The sequence below is a fragment of the Convolutriloba macropyga genome, chromosome 4, assembly GCF_964194025.1.
Source record: "Convolutriloba macropyga chromosome 4, txConMacr16.3, whole genome shotgun sequence".
NCBI lineage: Eukaryota > Metazoa > Xenacoelomorpha > Acoela > Convolutidae > Convolutriloba > Convolutriloba macropyga.
This window is the reverse complement of record NC_134471.1, coordinates 27570332-27592486: the sequence shown is the minus strand read 5'-3', so window position 1 is coordinate 27592486 and position 22155 is coordinate 27570332. Positions and strand designations below refer to the sequence as shown.

The 22155-nt window shown below is 36.4% G+C and overlaps 1 protein-coding gene across 1 annotated transcript in view; it reads right to left on the bottom strand.

Annotated features, from left to right (window-relative positions):
* Nucleotides 1-22155, bottom strand: part of LOC142337568 (uncharacterized) — a 128881-nt gene that overhangs the window by 76105 nt on the left and 30621 nt on the right. The gene's annotated exons all lie outside the window — the stretch shown is intronic.

Below are 22155 nucleotides of genomic sequence, written 5' to 3'. Positions count from 1 at the left end.
TGATTAATTTATCTTATCATACATCTTTCATTTATCGTGCAAGATCTATCTAAGACCAATTAATAGTAGGTTTTTGCCCCTACGAAAATCTTTCAATTCAGACAAATGAATCAAACTGGTTGTAGATAATTATAAAAATGAAAGAATTCCAAATTTTGCAAAATTCTTCAAAGTATTTTTTACTATAGGGAACGCAATTTTTCCGGATTATCTTGAAAGATTCTTGCTGGATTTAATTGCAGTATTCACTAGTGAAACATCTTATTTTGACCAATTTCTTTTTGGTGTGATCGATATATGCCTTGCAACAATCCACCGTCTACGTGTACTAAAGTAATGTTTATGTTGAATACTTAGCTTAGCTAAGCTAAGTATTCAGATTACATCATTCTAAAAATAGAATGATGCAATTTAGCTGAACCATTCAAATTGCGTAAAATGTCCGTCCGTCCGGCCAAACGGACATTTTACCGTCCAGCCAGCAGGACGGGAATTATCCCGTTCTGCGAACTATATATAGCAAAGAAAGAATCACAACTTTGAGAAATTAAGAACAGTCAAGTCTAATATCTCCAAGGAGAAATCAAGAATTAATAACTCAGAGAAACTGAGAATTTAATATCTCCAAATTGAGAAAGAAATCTCAAAGTAAAAAGTAATTTGAAGTGAAATTGCTAACACAATCTTCTCAACTATATCGAATCACGAATAGTTAGAGATAATCTTCACGTCAGGACTTTTATCCAAAAGGGAATATTAAGTTACTGATAACAACTAAAAGTTAGTAAAGTTTTTACTAACTTTCCCGACCCTCTCCTCTTTTAGTTAACTCTTATAACTTTATATTTTAACTTTCATAACCTCATAACTTAGTTGTAAAATTATCTATGTTCATTTTCTATAAAGATTATATAAAGCTTATAACTAGATCAATTAGCCAAATTTACTTACTTAGATCAATAATTACTTTTATGAGACTTATCAGACTTAGAAAGATAGCATATACTAGGAGTACGACCATCGAGTCAGAAGTTTAAACCTTCGCAACCCATACCTGCTAGTATAAACTGGTGCGACCAGTGAGGCTCGTATAAATATTCTATCTTCTAAGTACTTTTAAAAAATAAACAAAGTTAATGGCTTCAGGCGGAGGAACTGGAAGTGACACCGGTACCAGTGGCACTGGTACTGGAACAACCGGTACATTAGTAAGAACACTTACTGATACACCCCTCTCCCATCCGAATATGTCACTTGTTACATTCTCGGGAAATGACCCTAGACAAAATGCAAGTGATTTCTGGAACTCCGTAGAACAAAAGGTAAATTTCTCTTTAGGTACAACGTTACCGACAGACCCCACTGCATTAACAAATCACCAAAATAGACGCAAAGCGCTATTTGGATCTTTACTTACAGAAACCGCATTAGAGTGGTTCAATACTATTGACCCCGCAAGAACTCTTGATCAAATAAAGGGAGATTTCATAACCCGGTTCACAGATAGTCGTGACCAATTCAAATATCGACTTGAAGTTGAAGGTGCTACCAGACAAGAAGGGGAACTAATAAAAAATTATTTCCACCGAATTAAACATGCTGTTGATAGAGGATGGCCTGAAAAAATACCCACACGGTTAACTGATCCTGGCCAAATTGCTACTGAACGAACAATACAGCAGCGACAAAGGGAGCAAAAGTACATTGACTTTGCTATCAGAGGCCTGCAACCCCCATCCTTAAAGCGAAAAGCCCACGAATACAGAATAGAAAATCCGGATAAAACATGGAACGAAATACAAGACTACTTAATAACAAAGGACCTAACATTTACTGTTAGCACTGACGGCACAGTAAAACAAACAAATGATAAAATTAGCAGCCTTGAAGCACAAATTAAAGAGCTTACTAGCCTAATAAGAAACAACGAAGTTAGCGCGATTAACTCAGGTTCATTTAAAGACCCCAATGTAAAGGGACGACCAAATAATACACGATTTTGTAACTATTGCCGAAATCATGGGCATTCTATTTCTAACTGTTCTAAACACAGAATTGATGAAGGATTTAAAAAGATGAAAAGAGAACTCACTGAAGAGAAGGAGAAAAAGACATCCTTCAGTACTGACTACAAAAAACAGACTAATAGTAAGCCATATTTTAATAACCAGAATCGTCCAAATAATACAAACAGTGGATATGACAACCGCAGATACGGAAATAAACACTATAATAATAATAATAACAAATCCTACGAACAAAAATTTCCCCAAAATAACCAGTTTAGTCCACATGAAAATGAAGCTCGACAATATTATGAACGTGAGAACCAAAATTTTCAACGTTCTTACCCCCCCAACGCGCATACTAATCAATTCCAAGCATCAAGCAGTAGATATTATGATCAACAACCCCGCTCGTCCCACTCTGTTCACTGGGTAGAGGATCAAAACCAACAAACAGAATATTACGATCAGAATAATTACACCGATGCTATCACAGATTTCTTTCCTTTAAACTTCTAAAGTCTCCGAAACTTAATACAAATAGTAATCCAAAATCTAGGATTTACCTAAATATGTATTATTTCACCACCGGAGACATAAATAAAAATAGTGGACTTGAAATTGAGTATCTGATTGACCCAGGCTCGACATGTACGATAATAAATTACCCCACATTTCTAGAAATGCAAAAATTGAACCCTAGCATGAGAATCTTCTCAGCTATCAATATCACAAAATCCTATAATGGATCACAAATTCGTATGCTAGGCCATACTACAGTAACATCATACTTTGACACTGACGGAAAGTATGAAGCAAACTATAAAGTATGGGTTACACAAGAAGGAACGTCTAACCTGATTGGTGTTGATTTCTGCCATATTTTCTTTAAAGCTCTGTATTTCGATATTCCTGCTGTAGAGTTAAAAGAACACACAGGAGTAATTAGTTATGGAACACTAAAAAACGAAAAGCAGTATCCACAAGTATCGGAGATAGAAGCAATAATCTTGTCTCAGCCACTTAATATACAGGCAAGATCAACCTATCTGTACAAACACCAAAACACTGATTTATGTTACCCCAAAGGCACTTCATTTCTGCCGCACAAAAATACAGTAAAAACAGAACTAGTGTTTATTAACACAGTCTGTACACAAAAGGAGAAAACACTACCTATACTAATAGAAAATCACAAAAATCACCCTATTACACTTAATAAAGGTATTATTGGGTACGCTGTATGTGATCTAGTATTAAGTCGTGATACGCGCAAATTCAACATGCGTGATTGTAGTGAGTTCGCATACTCAATACTCAATAAGTATGAAGAACTGGATAATTGTTTCATGCTTAGTACAGTTGTGAACTCAGTACAAGAGGCTGAGTCAAACGAGTCCGATAGTTGCATTAATTATATTAACCACGAAGAACAGTCAATATTCAATAGTAGTATGGCTATTGTACACACAATTTCTAAGGACTGCGCTATGAGCAAAGGCTTTGCTCTTATGTTGTGTAAAAAGTTCCCCGACTTGAGAGAACATTGTAAGTGGCAAGTAGAAGTGAACGATCGTGACGGAAATACAATAAACCAAAATGTATTACAATACATTGCTCCTAGCCTCGGACACCAAATCTTTAGTCTAATAACTAAAGAAAAATACAATAGTAAACCGACTATTGAAAGTATTACAACCGCACTATTCGAACTTCGCAATATACTTCTAATGCAGAATATTAGGTGCATAGCTATGCCAAAAATTGCATGCGGTTTAGACAAAATGAACTGGTCTGAGATATCTGCATTGCTATACAATGTATTCAATTCTTCGGGAATTAAAATATATGTTTATGTGAGTAAAGCCGAAATTAATCAAATGCCGTCCTCTACACAATACACAGATGAAAGCATCGAAGAGATATTTGGAATTGTAGGCGATGAAATTGTAAACAAATGCAAAAATGATGCTGAGGTAGCAACTGATTTCTCAAATGATGCAAAAACTTTATGCAAGCCCAATAATACTGAACAATTCCCCAAGTTCAGAACAACGGAACAAAACCACTTCATTATTCATGAAGTCGTACAAGAAGGCCTCGATACACGACCAAAAGATGCAAGTAAAAACTATGCACACTATATCGAGTATCTTAAAAAGTTTGATTTCACACAAAGTGATTTAACGGACGATGAATTTAGAGCACTTCTAGAAGTTCTTCTAGATGATGAGGATGTATACTCTCATCACAAGTATGATATCGGCCGCACAAAACAGAAATTTCACATACCCCTAAAAAAGGACTGCGAATTTAAAAAGCAACGTCCCAGCAAAGTTCCCTTACATTTACGTGACAAGTTAGAGGCATTAATGGACGAATTAATACAAGCCGGAATAATACGCGAGCTAAATGAGCACGACGATTTAAATAGCTGGTTTGTAAATCCAATTATTATACTGCCTAAGAACGACTATGTAAAACTTGTAATTGACGCTCGCTACCTCAACTCAATTACAGATACAAGTAACTCAAGTTGGCCACTCGAGCCACTACAAGTTCTGATGACACGAGTAAATGGAGCTTATTTTACAAGTAGTGATTTATCGTGCGCCTATCATCAAGTGCCTCTAACAGAGGAAACTCAGAAATTAACCAGTTTTATTGTAGGTGGACGTCAATATACCTATCAAGTCGGATTTTACGGCTTAAAGCCCCTTCCGAACTTCTTTAGTAAACTTATGCGTTATGCATTTGGACCGCTAATAAAGAAAAAGCAAGCTATTACTTATATTGACGACACACTATTACAAGCACAAGATAAACAAGAAATGTTCGCAGTAATACGCGAATATCATGCACTACTGCGTAAAGCAAACTTAAAAGCTGCGCCGGATAAAACGAAATTCTTCTTACGAAAAGTGAAATTCCTCGGGCATGTAATATCGAAAGGGACACTTAGCCCAATCACTTCACGCATTGCCGATATACAAAATTTAAAAACGCCAGAATCAAAAACCGACGTCCTCAGTGTATTAGGGGCGATGGGATTTTATGCAAATTATGTTATAAACTATCATATAGACGCAAAACCGCTATATGATTTAGTCAAGAACGAAACGAATTTCGAATGGCTGGATAGCCACCAGCAGGTATTCGATAAGTTGAAAGCAAAATTTGCACACGATATTTCCGTCGCTATCCCCAACCCAAAATACCCCTTTCATATACATGCTGACTCTTCCAACTTAGGAACTGGTAGTATACTAATTCAACAGTTCCCCGAAGGGAAAAGAATTGTTTCTGCAAACTCCCGTGTATTCGATAAAGCAGAACAGAAAATGTCCCCACAGCATAGAGAACTGTGCGGAATAATATCAGCATTACAAACGTACGAGTTCTACATTATAGGCTCCCCCTATCCAATATATCTATTCTGCGATCACAGACCTATACTATTCCTCTGGTCTCGCCGCGGACAATTATCACATAGATTCTTTAAGTATCAAGTCGTGCTTACTAAATTTCAGAATCTAAAGATAATATACACTGAAGGTAAAAACCTTGCTTTCCCCGACTTACTTAGTAGACAAGTCCCGCAAGAAGAAGCGAAAAAGTTCCAAATTGAACACAAAACAGTCCCAAAGGACATTCGCTTCTACACATCGGATTATAAACCAATAAACTATTCAATACTACACTGTGACGAAAAGAAAGCACCCCCAAATACTAGCTATCCGGTAATTGCACATATACCCGGACAGAAAAAGAAAATACTAAATATAACTGACGAAGATTTTAGTATTAACGACGCAAGCGACGATATAGAACAGACATGTAGTGCAATATACAATATTGCCGACTCGTTCAGATATGGACGACAGATAAATCAAATCAGAAAAATGTCTTCGGAAAATGTATCTACAGAGAGCCTTAACGATCATACATATGAAGAAATACCCGAAGAGGTACATGCAGTTGACGACGGTCTTGACGACGAAGACTGGTTAGAATTACAAAAAGGAAATGTAGATATATCCCTAATACAAGAACTAGAACAAGCGAAGGAGGAATACAAACAACGCACGCACAAGTGTGATATTGTAGAACCGACGACTCTACATACAGAAGTAGTAAAAGTCTCTTGTAAAGACTTACTACTAAAATTAACAGAGTTCACCAAACAAGCTCAACTAGACACAGATACAATTCTGCGCGAACAAATAAATGATCCGGTTTTACAAACCGTTCGCCAATGGATAAAGGCAGGCAAAGAACCGCCGAGCACAAGTACAATTAAGCATTGTAAAGGACTACGTGCATATAAAAATATATTTAACCTTCTACTACTCGAGGATCAATATGACTTACTATGCTACAATAAACCAGACGAGAACGGTTTATACGATACAAAGATATGTGTTCCTTTGTCGTTATTCATGAAATGCTTTGAGTTAGCACATAATAACCCGCTAAGTGGACATCGCGGAGACACATGCACATTTAACAACATTAGTAGATTCTTTTATTGGCCCGGAATGTACAAATGGGTTACAATGCTCGTACATGACTGCTTAGATTGCCAAAAGAATAAACCACAAAGACATGATCTAAACGAAGCACCCTTAGAACAGTGGGGAGAATTAGAAACAACCCCAATTCATACTATACATATAGACCACAAGGGCCCATTTAGGCCTTGTAGTAATCAGAAGAAATTTTGTCTAGTTATAGTAGATAGTTTCTCTCGATTTATACAAGTGTATCCATCAAAAACCGCTGATGCACCAGAAACTGTTAAGTTAATAGAAAAATATATTACCCGATTCGGAATTCCTCAACAAATAGTACATGACAACGGTACTGCATTTTTGAGTAATGATTTTGTGCACTGGACGCACGAATTCGGAATAACTTTAAAACCACGGACCTCATACTCACCTTGGACAAATGGCAAGGTTGAAGTACAAAACAAAAACTTAGCAAATTATTTGCGCAGTTTTATTAACGACACCGGATCAAATTGGGCTAGCCTTACTAATAAATTTGCCTTTGCACATAATACTGCAATAAATTACAGTACAGGATATACTCCGTACGAGATAGTATTCGGTATTAAACCGCAAATTCCAATTTCCCTTAAGCTTGGCTTGCTGCGGGATAATAGACGGAATTGTATTTCAGAGTATTGTAAAGACCTTCCCTTACATACTCACTGTGAAAATTCTTGTAAAAACGAGAAAGTAGACAAACTACTACAAAATAGATTGTCCAGTACTATACTACAACGTGAAAATGAATTTAAAAGTATATATAGTAAAACATATACTCGCTGTAGGCAAATTACAAACAAAGCACACGAGTATAGGAATAGATTTAAATTGGGTAAACCAATCAAAATCGGTCGTAAAGTTTTACTAGAGAATCACGCTAAAGGATTATTGAAATCCAAAAAGCTATTAGAGTTACGCTCCGGACCATACACTGTTACTAAACAAATTACTAACACTACGTATGAAATTGTTCACGATACAACTGAACAAAAGAAAGTAGTGCACAGAAATCACTTAGTAGAATACTTTCCTAAAGAACAGGAAATAGACAAGTTAGTACAGGACTATAGTACTAACTATGATGATTCACAGGCCTACTATGATAGGTTCAACCAGTTCTCAATAAATAGATTCAATCACCAAACAATTGATAACCCGGAATATATGCCGTGGCCTATTATTAACAACGCAAATAATCAGGCTGAGCAAATAACATCACCGCAACCAGTTGAATATTCAACTACTGTTAACACGTGCCGGAGTGCGCCTAACAGCCCATACAAAACAAATAGAAATGATAGTGAAAGTACACTACATATCAGGAATTTGTTTACCCCCCAAAGTAGTTCACAAAGTACTACGTCCAATTCCCATACATTTAGCCCTATCATTAGTTCAACCCCCCACCCAGTAAAAATAAAAACTAATCCTAATCCAATTTATTCTGATGTCAGACCGCAGAGAACACGGACTGAACCTAAACGCTATGGGAATACAATCCCATCAGATTTAATCCCAAAAGTCCAAAAGAAATAATTCTTTTATACAAATCTGTTATAAAATATACGAAATTACAAAAATAAAATATACATACTATAAAAATATCTAAACCAAAATTAACAAAAATTAAAATAAACGAGCCTTAGCGACTTTAATGAGTTTAATGTATTCGCGGGTAATAGTACAGTCTCGGAAAAGCAGCCCGCACCCCAGAACAACAGACAACCCATATAGTTGCTGGGCAGCTCTTGCTGTCTCAGGGGTCCACCACACTCGCCACAGATCGAACACATAGTTCAACATTTGTTCGTGGCATTCAGGGTTTGGTGATGTTAGCTTACGCTCGAACTAAAATTCAAAAAATTTTTTCTCTACCACATTATATTCCCAAAAATAAGTGTAACTCAGAAAATTTACCTCTTTCCCCAACCAACATTTGAGGTACTGCACTGTAGCAGGACATATTTTTGTATATTTTAGTAAATTTCTGTCTTTATTATTTATGCAATATTCCTGCGCAATCCGCAGAGAATAAAATTCCTCTTCAGAAAGGACAATTTGAGTTGTTATATAATGCTCAGAGAGAAAAAATTTCATCTCTCTGGCATCCAACTCCAAATCCAATTGCTCAAAGGCTGAATAATTCGCCTCTTTAAACAATTTTAAAATTGTTCTGTTCATTATTATTAGAGTTAGACTAGTATTACACTCAGAAAATTTCTCTATTTATACAGGAATAGAAATATACCCCAACCAGTTAAACTTTGTATTCACTCCGTCTTCACGGACAGCCCTCAATCAACCAATCAGAATTGAGTATTCTGCCAGTTGCGCGGATAGAAATCCGCTCTCAATAATTTATGCAAATATACAAACTGATAAAATGCAGTTGGAGCCGTTCACCAATCAGGGCTCAGTATTTTGCCATCCGCACGGACGGCCAAATTGTCAATTGAAAAGAACCGTTAGCCAATCAGGGCTCAGTAATTTGCCATCCGCACGGACGGCCGAATTGCCATTAAGAAATCTATAAATTCTCACCCCAACTAAATCGATTCATTCTTTTGAATCTCTCGCGCACAGTCTACACCCTTCAACTTTGTCCACAAACCACTCAAATATTCATTTTTAAAAATGAATACTGCAATCGAATCTCTGTTCCCCGAGGAGGGAGAGGTTATTGAAACCGAAAACCCCAGAAGGAATTTCGCTGAGGTAAATCTTTTACTTATTCTTTTTCTCTTTCGTCTATTTCTGTTTTGCAAAAACAAACAAATAGAAAATATCACAAAATTAGTTGTGACTACAACTTTAATTTTATCTAATTTCACAAATTGTGAAAACCCAGACTCTGAAATTTTCACAGATTTAAAAACTGCTCACCATCACTTATACGCAAAAACTGCAACATCACTAAAAGTCGCTCACTACGATTGTTCACTTATGGACTCTAATAAAATGTACTCACTAAACAAAGTCGCTCCTTGTAAAATTGAACCACAAAATGTTGAAATTTCAAAAGTCAAAGGACAAATTTTCAACCGTTTCTTTAGAGGAAAATTAGAAGCTACTATGTGTAGAGCAAGCCACCAAAGCATTAGGTGGTATTGCGGCCTTTTCGATGCTAGTGGAATTGATGCAAAACGTAGCACAATTACCACAGACGTAGATTTAACTCCAGAACAGTGTAGGCAGGCTAGATTAACTAATAAGTTAAGTATTAACGGAAAAGAAATTCCGATTAAATTAAATGTAAGAACAACTTATATAAAAAATTCCGGTCCAAATATTGGAGAAAATCCAAACGAATGTGACGATTCTGGCTGGATAATTCACGATACATTTGAAACTTATATGCAGGATACAACTTTAAATGTTAACCTGCGGGGAGGATCAGTAAATAACTGGCAAAATATTCCCCTGCCTTGCACATTATCAGAAGGCGGTTGTCAAAGCACGTCAACCGACCCCCATGCTTATAGCTGGGAGAAACAAGATAATTGCTTGTTCGCTTTAAGAGAACAATTTGAAGGCAAAATGATAAAAATAGGAGATAATTACTATATCTCTAAAGAATCAGAGAAAGAACAAAGCTTTCTATTTCAAGTGTACAATAAGCCTCAATCGCTATGCAATAGCAATAATATAGTTTATCCGTCACCATACGACACAATATATGTTGAATTTACAGGCGGATTTAATATGAATACAGGAGAGGCACTCGAACCTCTACCTAATATAAATAGAATTACTAGACTTCCGAACAATTCACTAAGTTCGCTTAATATCTCCCGAACAGAGATAGATTACGAGGCACATTTGAATACTAAATTCGACTACTATCAGTACACTAATTTCCGAAGGCTACAACTCTCTGAAATTAATACTATACAACAAATTTGTGAACTAGAACGTTCACTTAAAAATACACAACTTGCATATTCGCGTCTCAGCCCTAAGCTGGCTGGTTTTCTGTTAACTAATAACAGATCTATGTTTTTAGAGACAAACGGCAATATAGCCTGGCTCTATCACTGTCCAAAATTTTATTCGCCTTTACAAGTAATGGATACTTGTTACGATCGAATACCGGTGTTATATAAAAATAAAGTTCGCTTTATCGATCCAGTTAGCAGACAAACTTTCACTACTGCTAAACAACAACCATGTAACAACAAACAAAAGAATCTTTTTCAACTAGATATTGAAAATGATAATTCTTGGATCGAACTAACTCCAAGTATAACACAAGTCACTGGGCCAGCATTATTCGCACCTAGCAACCAGAAACACAAAATGGTTTCTATAAAATTAAAAAATGGACAGGACGTTTCTTTTCATGTCAAAGAAGACATGATTGCATTTTGGAATGATGTAACTTTAAATTCTGAAATGAAAGACGCAGCGCAAGAGTTTTCTCGTGAATTAGTTGAGATTCAACATAATAAAAGCCAGCCTAGTGGTTATAGCAACTACTACACTACAAAAACAATATATTTAGATTCTCTAATATCGTCACAATTTCTACACAACCGGTATATAAAAGCCTTCGGCCGAGTACACTATTATTTAGAACAGTGCGGAATTACTTTCGCTGTATTCCTTTTTGTGAAATTTATTATCGACATTGTAGTTTGCATCATTCGAGCACTACAAATACACAAAATTACTGGAGCCTCAGTGAGTTTTGGGAAAGTAATACTATCAGCTACTTTTAATATACTTTTTCAGTCTATCGTAACTTCAGTATTTCGTCCTACTGAAGAAAGAGACGACTCAGAACACTTAGTACAAGCACCAACTTATAAAGAGCCGACTATAAACATATACCCTCCAATACAAAGTGAGCTACAATCAATTAGACAAGAGAGGGAAAATCAATCTAGCAATGATGATTTCCCAACCTCTCCAGTGTAATTAAATCTAATTAATTACAACTATAAATAACCCTTTTGTATAAAAATTTTTTAGAACATCACCCTGGACGACAATGACTTTCTGCTACCTGCGTTCGAAGACTTACTCGATGACCAACCCCCCTTGGAACTCCCTCTACTCGATGACCAGCCCCCTTTAGAGCAATATCTCCTGCCAGCAGTGGACCCGCAACCTCATGGCCAACAACCATCAGAACAACCAGGACCATCACAACTTCAACCACCAGTGGCAGCGGTCTCGCCGAAAACCCTCACAATACAAGATAAAATCCACCGGCAGATGAAAACGGAGCAGCTCGTGTGCAACCCAAGCTTCAAGGGGCACCCGAAATACGACATGAGTTTGAACTATAAACTACAGAACCACGCCAATTTGTACAAACTCATGTCATACAACCCCAAAACCAAAACATATCGAGCAAAGAACTTGGGGATTGACAAGCAAATCTTATCAGTCCCTTTCTATCTTTTAACTGCTAATTTAGAAAGCTCTGAGGACAGTTACATCCGTAACCTCGAGCAGAGTTTTCTAAAGGAGAGGTACAAGAACTTCCAACTCCAGCAGCGCAATGACAGCCTGCTGCGAGAATTACGCGACTACCGAAACGGCGACTTCCGTGAACAAGAAAATTTTTCAAATCTGTAAGCCCGGAGGAGAGTCGCAAAAACATTCTTTTATATCTTAAACAGTGCGTATATTTAACCTTTATTATTTTTTTTCTTTTGTAAAGTATTATGCAGTTGTTTCATCACACATATTTTGTAAAATCCTTATGCAGATTGTTTTATTTTACCCCCACTAAGGACCGGGTCGGGATGTACTAAAGTAATGTTTATGTTGAATACTTAGCTTAGCTAAGCTAAGTATTCAGATTACATCATTCTAAAAATAGAATGATGCAATTTAGCTGAACCATTCAAATTGCGTAAAATGTCCGTCCGTCCGGCCAAACGGACATTTTACCGTCCAGCCAGCAGGACGGGAATTATCCCGTTCTGCGAACTATTTATAGCAAAGAAAGAATCACAACTTTGAGAAATTAAGAACAGTCAAGTCTAATATCTCCAAGGAGAAATCAAGAATTAATAACTCAGAGAAACTGAGAATTTAATATCTCCAAATTGAGAAAGAAATCTCAAAGTAAAAAGTAATTCGAAGTGAAATTGCTAACACAATCTTCTCAACTATATCGAATCACGAATAGTTAGAGATAATCTTCACGTCAGGACTTTTATCCAAAAGGGAATATTAAGTTACTGATAACAACTAAAAGTTAGTAAAGTTTTTACTAACTTTCCCGACCCTCTCCTCTTTTAGTTAACTCTTATAACTTTATATTTTAACTTTCATAACCTCATAACTTAGTTGTAAAATTATCTATGTTCATTTTCTATAAAGATTATATAAAGCTTATAACTAGATCAATTAGCCAAATTTACTTACTTAGATCAATAATTACTTTTATGAGACTTATCAGACTTAGAAAGATAGCATATACTAGGAGTACGACCATCGAGTCAGAAGTTTAAACCTTCGCAACCCATACCTGCTAGTATATACGGTTCTAAATTTTGGAGTTTTTAATTTTTTTCGGCCTTCTTGGTTTTCTGCAAAGCGAACGTGTCAGAGTTCAATGGCGGGACAGACAGAAGTTTAACTGTTACAATTATATCTCGTATTGCAATATTAAGTTCGCAGCTAATGCAGCATTATAGCTATTTATTCCCAACTTTTCCACACTTTTTTCATTCCCTCCACCCTCCCTGTTGGCTCCTTAAGCCGAAGATGCAATGAACCGAAACTTATTTAGGCGAACTGTAACAACGTAACACAATCGTCAGATTTTGAAAATTAAAAACGGTATAAAGAAAATTTGCCTTGAAGTTAAAAAAAATAGTAATGAAATAGTAGAAACCAACCGAAAAACGGTTCGAACAATAAAAAGGAATCACTTATTTAAAACTTAAAATTGTTCAGGAAAGTCAAAAACTTGAAGAAAGTAGCTTAATCTAAAGACATGATTGGGTTTAAAACCAATGAACAGCCCAAAACAACTGAAAGTTTCGAAAAACCTGAGAAGAGCGTGAATGGTTTTTCGGCTCACTGCCTCTTTCGGCTAATTGCACCCGTATTGTTTATACCTTTGGGAATATTCGGACATGTGAAAATGTCTCTGAAGCAGAGAGAGGGAAAGGGATCGGAGCTAATGTTTAATGCAGTTATCCTTTGTGTGCATGTTGAATAGCACTTTCAAAGTAAGTTTTCAGTTGACATTATTCGGCTGGAGTCTTTTGGGAAATTATAAATGTTTCATGAGGTAAAATGACCAATAACACTGCTTCTAGCCTCAACAGAGCCCTCCCCTCAACACGTCTCTACCTGTTTTTTGTTCTCGTGTTTATTGACAAAGCGCTGATAAAGAAATGTAACCTGATTTTCCAACGCTGATAACATGTTTCTGAGGGAATAAATTTTCATTCTAGGAAAACTTTTTGCTCTAAGAAATTTAGGGATGATCATTAGCTGTAAACGAAAGGTATTTTAGGAGCATAATCAGTAAATGTATCAGAAAAAAAATAAAATGGAAAAAGAAGATTTTTCAAAATTTTTCAAAAGCAGAAGATGCAAAATAAGGTTTCCCGGGCCCAGGATTTTTTCCAAAACTAAGTAAGATAAGCGGCAACGAGCGTTGACAATCGGAAACTTCACCGCAATTTTCATACGGAATTTTGCGCCGAATGCGTTGGATTTACAGACATAAATTCAACGGATTCAACGCAAAAATTATGTGAGAAATGTGCGGTAATTTTTCCGAATTGTCAACGCTAGTTGCCGCATATCTTTCATAATTTTGGCAAATTTCCTCGGCCCATGAAATCTTATTTTGCATCTACTATATATATCATTAAAATTAACCTCAAATATGAAAAAGGTGAAACTGTAATGTTAAATTCTTCAGATTTGAAAATGTTTGCCAAAATTGACGCATTTCAAAAACATTGAAATTCGGTGCCCAAGATTGAAATACCCATTCGACAAGTGAAAAAACAGCAAATTTACTTGAAACTCGTAACGTCATGGCAATTTTGCAAAAAAAATGTCACAAAAGGAGAATTTTGCACAAAAGCATCAACATTTTTGACAGATTTGTCAGGAACATCTTTTCCCTAATCGAATAATCAACAAATGAGTGAAATACTACAAACAACAAATAAAAAGCTGTGAACAGCTTAAACCCCACCGACCTAAAACATGACTGCTTTCCCGTATGTTTCATGCCGCGCGTTTTAACATCGTGCCGTCAGCGCGTTATTTCTTCCTTTCGTTCTTACAATCTCGTTTTACGATGTTTTTTTTCAAAATAACGTCGCTCTCCCGAACGTTTTTTGGCCTGGTTCTTTATTTTTGAAATGTATGTTTCGGTATCAAGTTTTTGCCTTCAGCGTCGTCTTGCTCCACCTACTTTTTTTGCTTTTGTTGCTAGGGTGTGACTTAGTTGATTAACTAGTTACGGCTGGTTTCTATTTTGAATTTTTTGGATTTTGCTGGTTCTTTGATACACTGTTGTATGTAGATTACTGCTGCTATATGTTTTTGACGTATTTTATGATTCTTAGTTGGTTTGATTCTGTTGCCAATTAGGTTGTCACCTCAGTTGGTTCAGACGCTACGGCAAGATTTTTTCAAGGCTCTTACAACTGTCCTCGTCTACAAACGCACTATTGTAATTTGTTGACTTTTGCTGTAGTTTTTTGATATTACGGGTATGGTTATTAGTTGTCTGAGTATCCGAGTTGGTAGAGTGGGATTTAAGTTTGTTCTGTAGTTACGACAAGTAATTTTTTGACCTTTTTGACCATTAAGTATCCTAATGCGTGTTTGTAAATTACTTTGTTACCTGTAGATTTAACCGTATAACGACTTCTGATACTTTGCCTTGCAGTAGCTTCTCTCCTCCCTCCAAGTTTGTGACTTAAGTTTGTTCTGGGTTTCCGGCTAGTTTGTTTGGATGTGTTTGTGGCTGTGGTCTGCTAGCATAGTTCTTCCTGCGTCCTCAATTGTCGCTTGCTCGTTACCAGTCCAATCCTGCTTCTCGTTTCGCCTCACGCTACGTGACTGATGTCTCCGTTTGATCCTTCCATTTTATTTTTATCTTTATGTCGTGCGTCGTTCGCACGGCGTTTACGTTCCGCCCGTTTCGTTTTCCATTTTGACGTGTGTCGCTTGCCCACCGTTTCCTTCCCATCGGTTTGGTCGTGCTTAGTTTCACGGCATTTCAGTTCTCTCCGGAACGTTTCCCGTTCCGTTTTGCGTCTTTTAACCGGCCCTTCCTCACCAATCTCTGGTTTCTCAGTTTTTGTTAATTGATCTCCCCTTTTTATTTATTTCCACCGAGTATTTGGCTATTCAATTATCACTTTTTTGCTCTTCGGTGGTTTGATTTAGGAGATACCCATTTGCCCAGTACAAAACTACCATCTTTCTAAAAAGCTGTAACTTAATTTTGCAGAAAAATTGACAACAAATAGAGAACGTTGGACAAAAGCTTCGAAATTTTACAAAATTTGTCAAAATCAGCTTTCCTGTACTCGAATAGTCGTTAAATTAGTGAAACACATTTAAGAGAAAAACATGCTGTGTTCAATTCAAAACCACCGTCCTAGGAAAAATGAAATTTTTCTGATTGTTTTTACGTTTCCCGTTTCCACACCGTATCGGCAGCGTGTTTTTTTCTTCGTTTCATTCCGTCATTATCATTTTTTGTTTTATTTCAACATAATGTCGGACTTCCGAAATTTTTTTTGTCCAGGTTTATTGTTTTGAGTTTAAATCGTTTTATTAATAGTTTCTGCCTTCAGCATTGTGTCTCCTTACTTCCTTCTTTGATTTCGATTTGGTAATAGTCTTATGTTATGTAGTAAATTTCAATTTCTTAGTTACGTAGTTTTTTTGTGAGTTACGGCTGAATCCTTCGTCACCGTTCCTTTGTCCTAGTCCATAGACATTATGCTGAAGTTAATCAATAGTTGCCTTTGTATGCTTGATATTCAGGGTTTGGGATTATACGTTTTGGGCCTGGTTATTTTTGGTTAAAAATTAGTTGTTTCTTGACTTGAGGCTGGTAAGATCGACTTTTTTTTCTTATTTTTTTTAGAGATATAACGCAATGCCCTTTTTATTACATTTTTGATTGGTCTCACGTCCTGTTATGTCTTTTGCTAGTTTTCCTTCGGTTGTTTTGTCCTAACTTTTTTCATCCGGTTGGCTTAATTTTTTTGCGCGAAATCTGCCGAAATTTTACGTTTCACCCGTTTCTTTTCTTGTTTCGCCGTCCATCGTTAGCTCAAAATTTCCTTCTTGTCCCCTTCTTTTCATTTTCTTCCCGAGTCGTTCGCCCAAAGTTGCTTTTCCGTCAATTTGGTTTCCCCTTTTGTCGCGTGTCTTTCGCTCGACGTTTCCATCTTTTTCATTTTGTTTCTTGTTTTGCCGTACGTCGTTCTCTCGGCACGCCCACTCCTACTGCTCTAATAACCATTCGGTCAAGTGCTTTGCACACGCATGATCGGCGCAATCAGTCTTTTTCTTTTTAAATTTTGCTGGACAGTGTGCTACCCCGTAATCATTTTGTTGCTCGTTAGGGATTTCGTTATTGAGTCCTTGAGACTTGGGCCCGGTATAACACTTTTTCGGTTAAAATCGTATGTTTATTTATTCTACACGAAGATTTAGACATTTCAACACCACAGCCGAGCTGCAAGGTAAAAAAAGAGAAAGCTGTAAACCGCAAGATCTGATCTTTAGTCTCAGTTACGCAACATCCAAAACGACATCACGGACTCTAATGATCGACAATACCGGAGGAGTAACGTTGAGCTTCTAGTTCTTAAGTTAAAGGATGTTTTCATTAACGTAGTTCAAAATAATGCATAATTTTTTGACTTACACTGTTACACCGAGAAGCCAGATAGCTTCTCACCTAGGCTAGGACAATAGTTAGGTTGTCTTGATTAAATTGCAGACAAAGACCGCTAATCTGCAAAAACTTACTCTTTGTCAGTTCCATCTAACGACACTTTTTTGAGACAATAATTCGCTAGAGAGTTCGAAGTGCTGTCCACTTTCAGCTGCCTGAAGTACTTCAAATGCTCAACAACGTGCATTCCTGATGATTAATTTTAAACGCAAAGAGGCTGCAAAACAAAGCAGAACCACCGTAAGCCTGAATTAACAGAAACACGCTACTACCAGGAAAGAACAAGAGTTTGTCCTGAACTGCAGCGTTAGATAGAATAGACTAAATTAAAAGAAACGGAGGGAAAAAATAACCAATGAAAAGGTGCAGCAAGAATTTAAGTTTGCATATATGACTAAAAAACAACTATTTAGTCACCACTAAAATTGCTTGGACACAGTTGTTTGTCCGTTCAAGGTCAAACCCTTATCGAGGATTGGCTAAACAAATTTTCGCCTGAGAAAAGACTGACTATAACATGTGAACGGAACTTTTTTTCATCCAGTCACCTAAACTACCGCCCGACTCGTCATTTTTTGGGCCCTGCCGACGTCAGCATTCGCAAACCAAAAAAGTACTCAAATCCGTCAATTTACATGTCCCGTGATAAAATCACGTGTATAGCTGAGAGTAATGAGCAGGCACAGCAAGAGGAGATGAACTTATCCCAAGTTGCATTGCCATCTCCGTACACGTGATCATTGGCTGCACTTTCTCTGGTCAATCAGGAGGCATTTTTTGGGAAAAACTTCGATCTCAAAACGAACAAATAAGTACTAACCAAGTACCAACATATGATAGCGTTGAAATGGGTAGTGGTCTCCACAATCAAGGATTCCATGCAAAAACTGCCACAAAAAATGCCCAGCCTCAACCCATTAAAAAAATTCAATTGCTCGCAACCACATTTCAACGCATTCGACACCAAATTTTCCTGTTCCACCACCAACTCCTCTGAAAGCGCATAAGAATCCATGTTTAAAACTGCTTTGACCCAACGCATACATGAAACTCAACTCTTCCGGATCAAACGAAATTGCTCAGTCTTCATTCTCCCTCAACCATATCCACTTCCATTACAAGCAGCGCAACTCCAAATTGCCCCTTTTCCTTACCAATTCCTATTTGCTCCCAAACCACCTGTTATCCCACAGCCTCCAAATGTGTATTTCGTCCAGGAACATCCCATCCCGGGAAGTTATTTAAAAAATTTTAACATTTCCTCTAAGCTTTCCATTGATGGTCTACAGTGGCGGTTCAATCCTCAGGAAGCGAAAACTCAATGTGGCTTCTGGGAGGTGTTGGTAGTGGGTTTTAAGAGCGTGTTGTAAACTGTTCCTAGCACGCGGCGCCTCACTTATGAAGACTCCAAAACTACCTTTTGTCTCGTGGAGCGTGCATTTAATTCTCATCCACCAATTCCTGTAAGCCGGTTGCATGTGATCTGAAAACGCCCTCAAGTTTTAAAGGGAAGAATTTGCAGTCCTTTTCCATTTTTCGTTTGTAGCAAGGAATTGTTTGACCATCGTAAAAAGTTACGCTTGTGCTCATTTTTAAGCTTATGACACTTGGTCAGGTTGGACTAAAAAATATGTCTTGACGCTTAGCGTACTTTCTGAGTGACACACCCCTCCCAAGCAACATCTAAAGATAGGTGAGTTAGTATGGGTAGTTGGAGAAACCAATCTAGATGGCAACAGCCTAAAACCCGGATTGTGGAACATTGCTACGGCTCCGATACTGTCGCACTCTCCACTGTCTTGCGTACGTCGACTGGTTCATTGGTCGGTCCACGGGTAAAAATTGTACCAGTTTGTATGGTTTTTGGCTTGGTGTATAAAGGTTTTCCAGACGAGTATTGACAGATTTTTAATCGATTATTGCGACAATAACATCGGATAGAAAAAATAGCACAATATCACCGATTGTAACCTGCCCTCTAAGTTTTTCCTATTGATTTTTACGATTCAATGCTTCTCCGTTGCGTAATTCTAATAGCTTTTAAACGATAATTTTGATGCTGTGGGGGAACAGAAAAATTGATAAAATTACCGGACTATAGTTTCTGCTGAGTTTATACCGAAAAAATTACACAGTCGAATACGATTTTGTTAGTTTGAGCACAAAATCCACCTGTTTTTGTTGGTGGTTGACAATATTTTCTAAACAGAAACTTGATTGCTCAACTTGACAAAAAAAATGTTTTTTTAAATATTTATTGAAACAAGAACATTTTGCGGGAGTGTTCTGTAATTTTGCTGTATCTTTAAAGTATTCTGACAATTTTATTGGTCCTATTGTGGACCTGCAAGCTAATTGTTTTGTAGATATTGCTCTTATTTAAAATCTCAGCATTAAGGGCAAGTCGTATCATTTTAAATCTCGTCAATTTATGTTCTCGTCATTTAGGAAAACCTCCAACTCTTATATTGTTTCGGCGTTTCGCCTGAAGCCCTCAGAAATTTCTCTAAGCTTCCAAACATTGCGTTCACTGGCCTAAAGCCTAATGGTTTTTGCTGGCTGAAACCAGTGAAAAGTAACAATTTTATCCGTATTATTTTTTTCACCAATTTTTAATAAAGAATTTGTTTTCGATTACATATAATACGCTGGATCTTTTAATTTCATTTTTTGCTGATATTTTATATTCACTTAAAAAATTTGTTTTAATCAATTAATTGTTTTATATTGTTCTTTCTATTCCTACATATCATTATTACATGATCACTAAATTTTGTTGTAGCCTTGAGAACTGTTTCTCGCCTCTGACGGTTTTCTTTCCTTCAAAACTATTGCGAAAATTCGTTTGGACGTCGACTTCTTTACATTTCTTCTGTTTATCCAGAAACAGATAAACACAATTTGATTTGTTTGGATTTTCTACTGTCTTTCCGAATTGTTCCTGCTCTGATTTTTTTGAGTTGTGTCCCCTCTTTTTTCTTTTTTCTTTGACTTTCAGTTGTAGTTGCTCATCTGTTTCAATTGAATCCCTTAGACATCTTCAGCAGACTTAAAATTTTCAATTTTTATGGGAAGACTCATTTTTAGGAATAAAATGAATGTGCATTTATGAAAATGCTATGCCAGGGTGTTTTTTTTTGAAACTTAGACGAATCGGACTGTTTTTCCTTGCTCAAAAAAATTACAAAGGTTTTCTTGTTTTTGCTGTGTACGAGGTTGTTATTTTTTTTCCTAGAAAAAACGGCATTAGGTTTTGCACTTTCTTACAAGTTTTTGATATTTCAATTTTGGAGTTCAAGAATCCAAGAGAATTTGTTCAGCAAAACAAATTGCTAGACCTGAAAACAAGATTCTGTTGTCACTGCAAAAACGAGCAAAAATAACAACATCCAATCTCTGGACAATATGATCCAATAAAAAGGGAAACGTCCCACTTTTTTCTAATTTTTAAAAAAGACTTCAAATTTCGGATATAGTTTGTTAGTGTAAAGATATAGTGGTAATTTTGCGCTGAGTTAACTCAAATGTTCTAAAATTGCCTCAAGAACAATATTGCACAACATTACAAGCATATTTTTGAAAAAATTTTCAGAAATTGAATACGAACTGCAAAAAAATTTTACTAGAACGAAAGAGGTAGATGAGTGTCGGAATGATTGATATTGTAATCTCAATTGACAAGAAGACACAATAATATAAACACAATTCTTAGTTTCTCACTAAAAAAAGCAGTGGAAAATTGATAAAATATCAAGAAAAATGATTTTGTTATCACGAAAAGTGATAAAAAAAGTTTAAAAATTAATCAAACGGGGGCTAACTTATGAACACAAATTGAGGCCAATTTTCAACCAATTTTTCATCCAATTTATCACAGTTCAATTTTTGTAAATTTTTTTTTAAATTTTATAATATTTTGGTTGGTCTTAATAAATAAACACTTTTAGACAGAAGAGTACCTTAAGCTCCAGCATTTTTAAACGAATTTTCTAACAAAGGCTTTATGAAGAAAAACGTTTTAAATTCAACAAAAACACAAATGTTTTTATCGAGAACTCTTTTTATAGATTGCATCATCCGTAGCAAGGACTTAACTTTGCTTTTTTATTAAGCTCGATTAGAAATTGGACATCATTGCCATATATTGATACTTTATCTTGCAAACTTGTACAATAGTGATGACAAAAAAATTACGAAGCTGGTTCTTAGAATCTGCAACAACCACATTAGAAAACCAAAAAAAACACGAGTAGTATCTTTTAATGATCACTATTTCTCTACTATTTTACAATTTTGGAATACAAGAACACTACTCTTGCAAGTATAAGTGTTGTTTGTTTTTATTGCGAGACCAAACATACTCAATTACTGTTGCCTAAAATGTAGCAGCAAAAATCTGTGAGAATAATTTATATTTGAATCCGATTCCGTATTTCAACCCTAGAAGAATTGGACGCTTATCTGCTAAGAGCTTGTAAAAGTCTTCCATATAACGGTTATCTGCTAAGACGCAAGATTTCAACGGTTATCTTTAACGACAATTACAAAATCCTTACCAGCGAAGCGTTGCATCTTTTTTGCTTAAAGCGCCCTAAAAAAGCATGTGGTTTCCAAACTATTGGGAAACAGACCAGAAAGTAAGGTATCACCGCGAAGAACTTTGAAACACAAATTGAGCTAGCTA